At 33.5% G+C, this 14,715-nt stretch overlaps 2 long non-coding RNA genes across 2 annotated transcripts; one reads left to right on the top strand and one right to left on the bottom strand.

Annotated features, from left to right (window-relative positions):
- The first annotated feature begins 666 nt into the window (after positions 1-666).
- On the top strand, positions 667-3,230 carry LOC145317231 (uncharacterized). Its single transcript, XR_013878946.1, has 4 exons — positions 667-775; positions 1,503-1,571; positions 1,997-2,066; positions 2,870-3,230. It is a non-coding gene; the product is annotated as an uncharacterized LOC145317231 (long non-coding RNA).
- Positions 3,231-9,167: 5,937 nt separating this feature from the next.
- Positions 9,168-10,670, bottom strand: LOC145318325 (uncharacterized). Its single transcript, XR_013879308.1, has 2 exons — positions 10,538-10,670; positions 9,168-9,247 (listed from the first exon to the last, which is right to left on the bottom strand). It is a non-coding gene; the product is annotated as an uncharacterized LOC145318325 (long non-coding RNA).
- Positions 10,671-14,715: the final 4,045 nt, after the last annotated feature.

Genomic DNA, 14,715 nt, shown 5'->3' with positions numbered 1-14,715 from the left:
TTTTTTAAAAATAATATAACTTAAATTATGTGATTATTTATATTACTTAAAAGCAAGGCTTTTTTTTACATGAAAGGTCTGCCCATCTATCTATAACTAAGTTTTAGCTTTCTAAATAATCAATGTAATATATAATATCCTATCCTATATAAAGTAAAAAAAAATATTAATAGAAAACTTTTTAAGATCTTCCCTTCTTTGTGACGAGTTCGTTTTCGGTTTTTTGATTTTTGAAAATCTCACTGTGATACTTTTGGTTTACCTACAAAAAAAAGAGTTTATTGGATTTTTTGACACTAGTCGAATTTTAGGCGTAAAACTAGTTATTTTGGACCAAAGTATTTTATATATAAATAGTTTTTTGTGCAATTTTGAGTCAGTATCACGGAATATTTCTTACTGTCAATATGTCATTTTGTAAAATATAAATCAAGTTAGGTTATATAGTCATTATATTTTAAGAAATCTAGTACATGCTTAACTATTACACACTACATACCATACAACAATTATTATCATGTTTGGCCTGTAAGCCATATATTTCGTTACCTTATTATTTGTTTACTATTTATTTGGATTTATTTAATGTTTGACCAATTTTTTACAAATATATTCTCAATTTTATATACATTATTATGTAAAATTCTCATGAATATTATCCATTTCAGATTAACATGATTTAGAGTATCAGCCATCCTATCTTGCAATCTTTAAAAATGTCCATTCAAACGAACCCGCAGCGAGGGCATGACACCAGCAGAGTGACCCATGAAAGGTATTTTTTTTTATTGAACAAAATCAATCTAATTGAAAGATTTTTGCCGAAAATTTTCTTGCGTATAATGTATTGCATAATCTTTTCTGATTTTTGGTATACTGATTCCTAGGACAACAAAGTACAATATCATAAGCAAAGCAACTATATAATCAAGTCCTAAAAATTTAAGTATGTCCATAAACATTATCCTGTATCAAGAAGTTTTTCAACACATTTACTCACAATTATGCTTTGACTCTTATTCATTTATATTTAGATTTTTCAGTTTTGACACTATACAGGTGTTAATGTCCGTTTGTCCTACCGTTACAGGGCTTCGCTTTGTCATCTTTGTTACTATTATAATTTTCAGTCTAATATCCCCTTTTTGCCTGATGATGATAAATTAATATTATAGCTAGGTATTCAACAATGTTTTAGAACTTTTAAAAAACGTCTAATAGCATTAAGTATATTAAATTTCGTAAATGTTAAGTAAAGAACAGATTAGCCCTGCAGGGGCTAGGAAGAAATTGACGTTGGAGTAAAAATATATAGGGAAAGGGTGGGGTAATCATCAAATTTGTTGAAGGAAATTACCCAAAAAGTTACTTGTGGCTAGCTTGCATCTCATAAAAGAATCCCAATGATAATTTCTACAGCAAAATTCAAACCTTAAATTCTAATTCCTCATTTATCACGCAAAATGTCTATCTATAAATGTATTATGTTTTTTTTTGTTTAGGTTGAATTGTTTGATGTGAATGTTCCTTTATTTCTATGTTTTGCAGAAATACTGATTCGTTTCTTAAAGGTAATTTAAGTTCAAATCAAGGATCACAACATCCACAAAAGCGAAGCTTTGAAACTGGTGGCCAAAAGAACATTAAAAACTGAATAAGCAGAATAAAAAAAGTCAAAACAAAAAAGTTAGTAAATTGGTTTTAAAACTAATAAAATACAGTATACTGTTTGAGATCATAATTACATATTTAGGACTTGATAATTGAGATGGCTAACTTAACAAAAAAGATATATTCGCCGGATGGACGAACCGACCCTAATTATAGAAAACAAACAAAAAAAAACATTCCTTTCACCGCCCCCTCTGTTAATGCTACAATTACATTATTTTCCAAAAAGAATCATTTTATACCTTTTTATGTCTGATAATAAAGATAGCTCATTCATAAGAAATTCATTTCAAATGATTATAAACTTTATTTGATTATTTTTTAGTTAGAAAAATTTCTGCCCCGACACACCTGACAGAGAGCAAGAGCCTAAAATTTCTAAAATTATAAAACAGGTAAAATTAATGGTTTCAAAATACAGAACAAACTATATATGCACTGCACTGGAAAATAGGGTTTACCATTCTCTTTAAATTTCAGTTTAGAAGTAATAATTTTATGACCGCCCCCCCCCCTTTTCAATTGTAGTTCTAATTTTAGATTTAAAAAAAAATTTAAAAAATTGGGAGGGGGGTAATTTTTTCTAGTGGCGATTTCTCTTTGTATGGTGTTGGTAACTCCCCGTCCCCACAAAATAATCATAAAACTTGCCTATGAGAAGCTAAATTGTTTAGGAGAATCATATCGGTTCAGTGGTTCAGTGTTTTCTTCACTACACACGGACAGATATTTTTATAAGAATATACTTACAAAAGATTGTCAAAAAAATTAAAATTAAATCAATACTGGCGGCTACCCCCTTAAAGGCCTCTAGGAGCATTTAAGCCAGGTGGGGGAATTCAACCTCTTAGCTTTTCAATTTAGTTTTAAAAAGAAAAAGTAAAATGACATAAAAAATTTTCATGGCGCAATTCTCCTTGAAGGTTAATATTTATAGATTTGTTTCTTCAGAATTTAAAATGGATAAAGTTTTTATAAAGAAAATAATTTCAAGCTATTCTAGGCAGTTATTGAATTTATAATTATATTTGTGAATAGTAGTTTGTTGTATGTGCGGCTTGTTTGGGTTTTTAATTCATTAAAATGCTTAAAACCTAACCAGGCTTTTTGTAAGCTTTCATTCAAAAAGAATTTTTTATCGGTTAGCAAGATCTTTTCAAACAGATATATAAAAATTTCTTTATTATTAATGTTTCAGGTGTTGAGAAGTACCTACCTACTTTGAGCGCGATGAGAACTCAAGAAATAACAAATTTAATCATTAAAATCAATGATATTTCTCGTATTCATACAAAACCGATTAATATCTAGTGGATTAGAACCGGTTCTCAGCCATACTAAAGATTATGTCCAGTATTGTATTATATCCAGTTTTTTATGAATAAAAAAATGTACAATTATAAGGTTACGAGTTTTTTTTATCCCTGAGATGCTGAAGGCACGAAAAGCTATTTATAATACGATGCAAGAAATAACTAGTATTGTACCATTTTAAAATTTCAAAAATAAGAATGTGCATTGTTCTAGTTGAATTTAAAATAAATATAACATTCCCAAAACATTGACTTTTTTATGACATTTACCCGTCATGATGTATTATTTTTTGATTAGCAAAGCTACTCTATGATTAGAAATACCCATTGTTGTTCAAGGGACAAGATAAAAGTCGTTGTTATTATAAGATAATGGTTTCTATAAAAATGAATTTCGTGTAACTATCCCTTTTGTTTTGATTTCTAAGTATTATTTTGTACTTATACGTTGTTTGCTTTTCTTGTTTTTTTTCTCACTTTATAACTATTTAGGATGAAGTAAAGAAGATTAATCAAGTTTAGGGTTACATACTTTTTTCATACATTTTATTGTATTGAATTTTATTTTTTTAAAGCCTTTTGAAGTTACGTGTCCTGTAAGGTATATTAGAATTCGAGTTTAGAAGTAGCAATTAATTTGCTTGTCCATCAGTAAGGTCAGTCCATTACACTGCACTATTGAGGATATGTGATTTTCTCGCCTGCTATTGAAGATTCATCTAAAATTTGCAGTGTAGATTTCAATGACATGTTGAGATAGTTTATACTATAATACGAAGTGAAACAAAGCTTTTCTATAAGGGTCACACATCCATTTGTCTGTAATGGTTAGCTCTTTTCATTAATTTAGACATGTCATAACTGTCCCGTTGATTTCAAACTTTGCATGCTGATTCATATAACAGTTAGGTACAATTTAGGAAGCATTGCAATTGTTACCAGAAAGTCCGTACATGCTGACTTTAAACTTTTTTGACAAAAACTTTTTTATGATATAATTAGCTAATCTATTCTTCTTATTTTTTTGAAAAAAAAAGATTCTTAAGACAGCAAGGTATAATATTATAAGCAAGGAATCTGTAATCAAATCTTTAAAACCATAGTATGTCCTTTATATTTACTGTGTACTAACGGCTATGCCCCTAGGGCCCTTGAGGTAAGTTTGGATAAGTCGACCCCCTCAACTCATTTTCATGAAAATTAAATAAATTTTCAGTGGGTTGTAATATTTTCTAGGACTGATTTATTTAGGTGGGTGGTAGTACATTCCTCCAAAAAAGTTATAAGCCATCCCAGGACCTAAGAGAAGCTAAATGGTAAAGGAGAACCAAATCTGTTCAGCTTTTATTGAGATCCCTTTCAACAGACAACAAAACCTGACTACTGTATGTAATAGGACTTACGAAATTTTGCTAAAAATTTATGTATAATTAATTTCAGATATACAAATTAAAAGTGAACCTTTTCTATACATGAGGGTTGTCCGTCCGTCCATGACAGTTAGCTCTGTTTTTCGTTTATTTAGGCAAGTTAGAATTGTCCTATCGATTTCAAACTTTGCATGCCGATTCCTATATCCGTTAAGTACAATCTAAAAAGCGTAGAAACTCTATAATCTTTATCAAAAAGTCTGTATTTTTCACGGAATTCCCTAAAGGTGTGTGTTTAAAGACTTTAAAATAATAGAACTAAAATTTGGCACAGCAGTTGCTTTTGTTGAGAACAATATGGAATCGTGAAGAAACGGCGGCGGAACCGCCGCTCTAGCCGAAAACCGCCGTTTCCCGCTGAATTTTTTTGTTGCCTTTTTTCGCCAAATTAGACAGTTCTCAATCATCTGAGATAAACTTTTTTTCTCATAAAAATTTCACTTATATTTTCACGTGAAACTTGTTATATTTCAGACATGTCAATATTAAAAAAAAATTGTAAGTGTAAAATCTTACAAGTGTCAAGTGAAAATATAAGAGAAGTTTTTTTTGTCACCTTTACGGAATTCTTATAGGCTCCCCCTCCCTTTATGAACATTTTTGTTTAGTCTTAGAAATTAATGTTCTGCTTAGTAAGTTCTTAAATTCTACAAGAGTTATTGTTCGTTTTTCCTTCCTTCAGATTTTAGAGCTTTGCTTTTATGGATTTTCATCCTTGTTTTCCTACGCTGCTTATGGATATTTTCATCCTTGTTATTAACGTCTAATAAGTTAGAAGTTGGATAGGTTTAATCCAACATATTAAACTTGACGTATAGAATGTATAGATCAAGAAAATCTTTTCCAAATTAAGTATTTTATTGATCAAAACACAAAAACTCAATATATATGTATATGAAAGGAATTTTAATCTTCACTAAAAATACAAACATAATCAATTACAAAAGCTTAGGGTTTACAAAATTTAAAGGAGTCATTCAATGATATTTTCAGGTGAAATTAAAAGAAAGATCAAATCCATAGAAATTTAAAGAAATTAGTTTTCACTGTAAAGGGTTTTAAAACTTTTTTATATATATATAAATACTGATATTGTTTCTGGAGATAAAAATTAGATTTTAAAAACTACGTTAAAAATAGAACAAAAAAAATATGATGAAAGCCATTTAACATTGCATTAATGTTTTAAATAGATAGAATGACACGAATTACAACATTAATAAAATAAATAGCAAACATGGTCAAAATGAATTATTGAAATACTGGCGGCTACGCCTTAGAAGCCTCTAGTGGCACTTTAAATGTTTGGTTTTTTTGTTGCGTTCAAGTTTCTACGATACCTTGCAATGACACGTAGGAGTCTCTATACTTAAAATAAAAATTTCGATTTATTTCTCTTGGGAGGGTGGTGGTACACTCCCCCAAAATAGTTAAAAACCTTCCCGGGACCTATGAGAAGCTACCCTGTTAAGGAGAACCCGATCAGTTCAGCGGTTAGCTAGATCCTTCAGTACAAACATACAAACACAAAGACAAACATTCTGTTACTTTATTATAAGGATTTACTAGAAAAAGGGAATCGACTCAACTGAAATACATATGAAAGAAAGATGTAAGAGCAAGGATCTTAAGGGAGAAGACAATGTCCGATAAATTGATGAAAATTCCCAATGATGATTCACAAAATTATCCCTTCTGTAGATTAAAATTAGTGGTTAAATCATTTGAACACGCAACTATATGAACCAGACAATTAAAATTCACTAATGTCCCCAAAGTTGGTAAACTAACAAATAAGAAAACATAATTTTAAAACGACGGGGACTAGTGTAATAATCAGCCAACAGTCTCTTCTCTCTCTCTCTGGGTAATCCTTATACTAAAGTAACAGGATGTTTGTCTGTTTGTTTTCTGTGTGTCTGTACCAAAAGATCTCGCTAACCGCTGAACCGATCGGGTTCTCCTTAACATGGTAGATTCTTATGGGTTCTGGGAAGGTTTATAACTATTTTGGGAGAGGGTACAACCACCCTCCCAAGAGAAACAACAAAAAAGTCGAAAATTTTTAAAATTTATGGGAGACTAAAGAATAAAGAGGTAACATAGAGACTTTAACAAACAAAAACATCTAAAGTGCCACTAGAGGCCTCTAGGGGGCGTAGCCGCTAGTTAATAACATATAGGCTTGACAAAGTAAAAAATGATGATATATTTAGTTTTGCTTAGTTCAATATGTATACATAAATCTCTGCAAAATATCAACCAATATAAGAACACAATACATCTATAACAAATAAATCACAAAAGTTAGTATCAAAGAATTAAATCATCTTTAGTGTAAACTTTTTTTAATTTTTCAATAACGAAGCTCTTTGTAATGGATAGCTCTTAGCATCTTATAGTTCATTTAGGCATGTAATAATTGTCTTATTGATTGAGAATTGCCATGATGATTCCTTTAACTGTAAGGTATGATTCAGATTATCCTTACCAGAAACATAATATGTCCAATAAAAATATGTAATTTTGGGAACATTTTTTTTTAGCAACAATATATATTTGTAGGCCAAAAAATAGTCTAATGCCATAAACCATATCCAGACTTTTTACAATAATAAAATAGCCCAAAACTATCCCGAGCCCTATAAAAAGCTTCATTGTAAAAAGGACCAAGATTATTTGCTACAAACAAAAAAGCTTATTAATTTAAATAATTATTTTCTGATTTTTGGATTAACAATTCCCATGACAACAAGGTACAGCGTTTTAAGAGGAGGTTCTTTACAGTCAAGTCATAAAAATGTAAGTATGTCCTATACATACAATTAATAACTTGCTCTTTAAGTACTGAAACTGACATACTAATGTTAATGTTCATTTTTTAGCTTCGCTTTTATATATGTTGTCATCCTTGTTTTGTTAAAGGGGGGGGGGGGATGTGGTTACTCATGCCACGACATACCAGCAATTTTATTTTCGGTACTACTCCCTTAGTTTTAGAGATATTTGCGTTCCGCAAAATTTGTTTACCCCCCCAAAATTTTTACCATGGGGGTAAAATTTGCTTGGGAAGGGGGGTAATTACCCCCCGCTGAAATCTGATGGCAGGGGTAAATATTTTCAACCCCCCCCCCCAAAAAAAAAAAAATTTTTCGGGGGGGGGGGGGTAATTTAATAATTTTATAAAGGTACCTAGCTAATTATGAAATATTTATTAGGGAAATTGCGCGCGAAGCTCGCCAAATTTTTTTTGGTTGGGATTATTTTTATGGGGGTGGGTATTTCCCTCCCAAAAAATTTTTCGGGGTGGATAAATACCCCCTCCTAAATGGTTGGGGGTGCCTACGGCACCCCCAGGGTAGGGATAAAGGGGGAGGTCATTTTCTAGTAAATTCCGTAAAGGTTTGTAAAGGTGTGTGTGTTATAAGGCCTAAAAATAATAGTAGAACGATAAGGTGCTCCCTATTGTTCTATTCAATAGGGAATACAAATATATAGAGCACCTTATCGTTCTACTACTATTTTTAGGCCTTATAACACACACACCTTTACGGAATTTACTAGAAAATGACCTCCCCCTTTTTAATGTGGGGGGCAAAATGGAAAAAATTTTGGGGGTGCCTACGGCAACCCCAAATTTGTTTGGGGGGGGGGGGGGGGAGAGTTATCACCACTTTACCCCCCTCCCCTTGGACTTCCTTGAATAATTGGGTAAAATCTTTTGGGCTAGGTCACTAATTATTCCAAGTTTTGGTATCTTTAAAAAAATGGCGGCGGTCGTGGTATGAGTCACAACATCCCCCCCCCCCCCCTTCACCTATATCCAAAAGAAACCTAGTATATTTAACTGAAAAAGAAATGTGCTTAAAATTAATTGCTCTCGTTCATACTAGTTGTTTCTATCATCGTATTATAAATCGCTTTCCGCGGATATAGAATGTACAATTATTAGATTAAAACCAGTTTTTTTAGACCCAAGGTGCCGAAGGCACGGGATAAAAAAATGGTTTTAATCTTATGATTGTATATTTCTAAATTCGTAGAAAGCGGTTTATATTACGATGCTAGACATAGTTTTTTTCGTATTGATGAGAACCGGTTCCTATCCACCGGATTCGAATGAATAGGAGAAATTCCCGAAAGCATAGGCATGCAAGGGTGGTGGGGGAAGTTTTGACACATTTGCGTAAACCTGGTACCTAGGCTTTATCTTTGGTCTGAGAGGATATGTTATTAATGATAAAATCATTCTTATATGATAAATTTATTGAAGTTTTAAGATTTTTTGGGTAGACCTCCAGGTTTCGGAGCTGCAGGCCTCCAGGTGGTCTCTTTTCAGGTAAAAATGGAAATTTTTTTTTTTTAAAGTTACAAATCAACTTATAAAACAAAATGTGCATGTTTTTTCTTCAAATATGTAAATAATATTAAAACAGATGCATATTTTGTTTTATAAGTTGACCTGTAACTTTAAAAAAAAAAATATTTTTTTTCATTTTTACCTGTACAGAGACCACCTGGAGGCCTTCAGCTCCGGAACCTGGAGGTCTATCCAAAAAATCTTAAAACTTCGTGAAATTCATTATATAAGAATGATTTTATCTCTAATAACTTATCCTCTCAGTCCAAAGATAAAGCCTAGGTACCAGGTTTATGCAAATGTGTCAAAACTTCCCCCCCCCCCCTCGCTACTTGAAACTAAGAAACGTAAGATGTAAAAGTTTGTTTTTCGGAAAATGAGACACTTCCAACTTCTCACTTTGTTTTTATTTCTTCTAGATTTTGAATAATAAGCTTCAGTTTGTTTTATGAAATCACAGTCAACAAGATCATCTAAATAAAAAAAATAATATTATTTATATAGTTTGAAAACAACATAAATGTCAATTTTGGGCCGATTTTAAATAAAGTGGGATGGATACACTCCCTGAAAAAACTAAGGTGGACGGATACACCTCCCCTCCTTGACAATGGTCTGAAAATTGAAATTGAAAATTTTGGGGCTTTCCCTCTAGGGGCTAGTGGGGCAAGAATCCCCCAAACACTAAAAATTTAAGTTCTGAGCTTATTTTTAGAGATATTGAGATGAAATCTGTAATGATTACTTAGTTTGGTTATTTTTAAAAAGGTTTCTGAAGAAAAATCATCTCAATATCTCTAAAAATAAGCTCAGAACCTAAATTTTTAGTGTTTGGGGGTATTTTGCTCCACTAGCCCATAGAAGGAGAGTCCCAAAATGAAATTTGTAAGGATTACTTAGTTTGGTTATGTTATAAAAGTTTTCTGAAAAAAAAATCATCTCAATATCTCTAAAAATAAGCTCAGAACCTAAAAAAAGCCTGTGCACGCCACTAAATAAGACTGTTGGAAAAGTTTACTTAAAAAAACAGGTTGATATCTTTAAATATAAGCTCAAAACTTAAAGTTTTAGTGTTTGGGGGTCTTTTGCTCCACTAGCCACTAGAAGGAAAGTCCCAAAATGAAATTTGTAATGATTACTTAGTTTGGTTATTTTTAAAAAGGTTTCTGAAGAAAAATCATCTCAATATCTCTAAAAAGAAGGTCAGAACCTAAATTTTTAGTGTTTTGGGATATTTTGCTCCACTAGCCCCTAGAAGGAAAGTCCCAAAATGAAATTTGTAATGATTACTTAGTACGGTTATGTTGGAAAAGTTTACTTAAAAAACAGGTTGATATCTTTAAAAATAAGCTCAAAACTCAAAGTTTTAGTGTTTGGGGGTCTTTTGCTCCACTAGACTAGAAGGAAAGTCCCAAAATGAAATTTGTAATGATTACTTTGTTTGGTTATGTTAAAAAAGTTTTCTGAAAAAAAAATCATCTCATTATCTCTAAAAATAAGCTCAGAACCTAAAAAAAAGCCTGTGCACGCCACTAAATAAGAGGTTTTGTCAATTCATTTTAGACATGTTTGACGTATATAACCCGCAACCGTGGCTCAACACGTAGCGCAACTGCTCGTCGTTGAGAAGGTAATAGGTTCGAATCTCGGTCTGACACTTCGTCATAACTAAAGACATTAAAAATGGTTCCCACTACTGCTGTGTCAGATGCGCAACGTAAATAGTTAGTTAATTTGATATGATTAATCAATAAAAAATATACCTCGAAAGGGATTCACATTCTTGGCTAAAACGTCGTACATTTTCATTTTGTTTCTAAAATCAAATTGTAGTTTTGTTAAATATTGAATATTTATTTAAAGTTTTATGTGTCATCCCGTTACACTCACTCTCCCCCAAAAATATCTCGTTTTGACGTAATTGGTTTCAGCATTTTCTTATATAAGTGTACTTAGGGTTATAGAATACATTCTCCCGTTATTTATACAGAGTATCATAAAAAGTTTACTTAGAAGCCGTGGTAAAAGAATACATTGCATACAACCATCATTTTATATTATAATAATCCTACTAAATACTAAATAAGAAATAAGTTTTTTTTTGTCGGAAGCTTATAAATTTTTATTAAACCTATTTTAAGTTCTCCTTTGAAGGGAAGTTTAACACAGGCCCAGGGACAGTTTTAAGCAATTTTATTTTTAAACTTAAGCCTTGAAATGTTTTTAGATAAATTTTCAACCTTTTGCAGACGCGTGTACAAACAAATAACAATAACAAATGCCCATATGGTTTATAATGTAAATAAAGTCCTTGGGCCCTGGATTTTCATTTTATATCTCAATTTTCTTTTAAAATTAAAGTTTTGTCAAAAACAAGTGAAAAACAGGCAAGTTCCCAGTTGAGGAGTGAGATTCTACCCCATCTGAAAAAATAAACCCCCCCCCCCCGCCATCTATCAAATTAAACCCCCCCCCCCCGGCATCATGAAATTTTTACCCCATCTTATGATTTTGTCCCCATCATGTTAATTTATCCCCATCTTCATATTTTGTACCTCTCCAAGAGAAACAAAATAATGTCAGAGAAGGGATAAATTATTGAACAGGGGACAAAAATGAAGGATGGGGTCTAAATAGGAACATGGGGCCAGGATTGTAAGGTGGGGTCTGATTTGACAGATGGGGGAATGATGGGCAGAAGGGGAAATAAAATCTGGGTAGGGGGGAGGGGAGAGTCTGGAGGGGTTTGCGAGGTGAGCCTCGCGCGAAAGAATTTATGTTAGGGTAGCATAAGCTACCATACTCCACTGTAGTGAAGCTATGCCTTTCACTCTTCTATATTTTCCTATATTTTGAATAAAATTTGAAAATGCCTCTATTTATTTTTTTTATTTCTCTTTTAAGACTTTTTTTATACTAAATCACCAACATATTCTAATACTTTACTTTACCTAATATTTTCAGATAAAAATTTGGCTCCATTGAAGAAAAAAAACAATAGCTTGTTTGAAATAGGAACATCTAGTGGCAGATTATTGAACTACATAATATACATTTTTCTGGATGTCAACAAACATGATGATTGGTTGAAAAATACAGATGGGGTAGCAACCAATGCTATGATATTAAAATTGAAGCAAGGGGTTAAAACTCACACATGGTGATCAAAAAATTAATATGGGGTCATTTTTTCATGATGGGGGTAGTTTCAAGTGCTTATATCTGGAGAACCGTAAGAGATAGAGGCCTAGTTGCTTGACTGTGGTAACTCAGATTTACATAAGGAAGCCATTTATGCACATGGGGGACCAAAACATGATATGGGGTATTTTTTTCATGATGGGGGTAGTTTCAAGTGCTTATATCTGGAGAACCGTAAGAGATAGAGGCCTAGTTGCTTGACTGTGGTAACTCAGATTTACATAAGGAAGCCATTTATGCACATGGGGGACCAAAATATGATATGGGGTATTTTTTTCATGATGGGGGTAGTTTCAAGTGCTTATATCTGGAGAACCGTAAGAGATAGAGGCCTAGTTGCTTGACTGTGGTAACTCAGATTTACATAAGGAAGCCATTTATGCACATGGGGGACCAAAATATGATATGGGGTATTTTTTTCATGATGGGGGTAGTTTCAAGTGCTTATATCTGAAGAACCATAAGAGATAGAGGCCTAGTTGCTTGACTGTGGTAACTCAGATTTACAAAAGGAAACCATTTGTGCACATGGGGGACCAAAATATGATATGGGGTATTTTTTTCATGATGGGGGTAGTTTCAAGTGCTTATATCTTGAGAACCGTAAGAGATAGAGGCCTAGTTGCTTGACTGTGGTAACTCAGATTTACATAAGGAAGCCATTTATGCACATGGGGGACCAAAATATCATATGGGGTATTTTTTTCATGATGGGGGTAATTTCAAGTGCTTATATCTGGAGAACCGTAAGAGATAGAGGCCTAGTTGCTTGACTGTGGTAACTCAGATTTACATAAGGATGCCATTTATGTACATGGGGGACCAAAATTTGATATGGGGTATTTTTTCATGATGGGTGTAGTTTCAAGTGCTTATATCTGGAGAACGGTAAGAGATAGAGGCCTAGTTGCTTGACTGTGGTAACTCAGATTTACATAAGGAAGCCATTAATGAACATAGGGTACTAAAATTTGTTGGGGGTTTCTTTTTTCATGATGGTGGGTAAAAATTGAAAATAGGGGCCATTTGTTATGGTGGAGAGGGAATTAGGTTAGGTAATATTGAGGAGCCCTGCAAGGTTAGGGCCCCCCGGGGGCCCTAACCTTGCAGGGCTCCTCAATATTACCTAACCTGTGCAGGAGACCCTAACTCTGCAAGGCTACTCAATATTTCCTAATCCCTTCATGAACATAGGGTACCAAAATTTGATAGGGTTGTTTTTTTTCATGATGGTGGGTAAAAATTGAATATAGGGGCCATTTGTTATGGTGGAGAGGGAATTAGGTTAAGTTAGGTTAGGTAATATTGAGGAGCCCTGCAAGGTTAGGGCCCCCGGGGGGCCCTAACCTTGCAGGGCTCCTCAATATTACCTAACCTGTGCAGGAGACCCTAACTCTGCAGGGCTACTCAATCTTAAACTAACCTAACTTAACCAATTTTAAACTAACATGAACCAACTAAACCTAATCTAACCCATTTTAATCTAACCTAACCCATCTTAACCTAACCTAACAAACTTAACCTAACCTAACCCATTTTAACCTAACCTAACCCATCTTAACCTAACCTAACCCATATTAACCTAACCTAACCCATTTTAACCTAACCTAACCTAACCTAACCTAACTTCACCTAACCTAACCTAATTTCAACCCCCAACCCCATCATAAAAAATTGGCCCCTATATTCAATTTTTACCCACCATCATAGAAAAATGACCCCCATATTAATTTATGTACCCCCATGTGCATAAATGGCTTCCTTACTTTAATCTGAGTTACCACAGTCAAGCAACTAGGCCTCTATCTCTTACGGTTCTCCAGATATAAGCACTTGTAAGTACCCCCATCATGAAAAAAATACCCCATATCAAATTTTGGTCACCCATGTGCATAAATGGCTTCCTTATGTAAATCTGAGTTACCACAGTCAAGCAACTAGGCCTCTATCTCTTACGGTTCTCAAGATATAAGCACTTGAAACTACCCCCATCATGAAAAAAATACCCCATATCATATTTTGGTCCCCCATGTGAATAAATGGCTTCCTTATGTAAATCTGAGTTACCACAGTCAAGCAACTAGGCCTCTATCTCTTACAGTTCTCCAGATATAAGCACTTGAAACTACCCCCATCATGAAAAAAATACCCCATATCATATTTTGGTCCCCCATGTGCATAAATGGCTTTTTTATGTAAATCTGAGTTACCACAGTCAAGCAACTAGGCCTCTATCTCTTACGGTTCTCCAGATATAAGCACTTGAAACTACCCCCATCATGAAAAAAATACCCCATATCATGTTTTGGTCCCCCATGTGCACAAATGGCTTCCTTATGTAAATCTGAGTTACCACAGTCAAGCAACTAGGCCTCTATCTCTTACGGTTCTCAAGATATAAGCACTTGAAACTACCCCCATCATGAAAAAAATACCCCATATCATGTTTTGGTCCCCCATGTGCATAAATGGCTTCCTTGTGTAAATCTGAGTTACCACAGTCAAGCAACTAGGCCTCTATCTCTTACGGTTCTCAAGATATAAGCACTTGAAACTACCCCCATCATGAAAAAAATACCCCGTATCATATTTTGGTCCCCCATGTGCATAAATGGCTTCCTTATTTAAATCTGAGTTACCACAGTCAAGCAACTAGGCCTCTATCTCTTACGGTTCACCAGATATAAGCACTCAAACCTACCCCATCATGAAAAAAATACCCCATATCAAATTTTGACAC

This window comes from Acartia tonsa, chromosome 4, assembly GCF_053477335.1.
Source record: "Acartia tonsa isolate MP-2025a chromosome 4, ASM5347733v1, whole genome shotgun sequence".
NCBI lineage: Eukaryota > Metazoa > Arthropoda > Copepoda > Calanoida > Acartiidae > Acartia > Acartia tonsa.
This window is presented reverse-complemented; position numbering and strand designations above follow the sequence as displayed.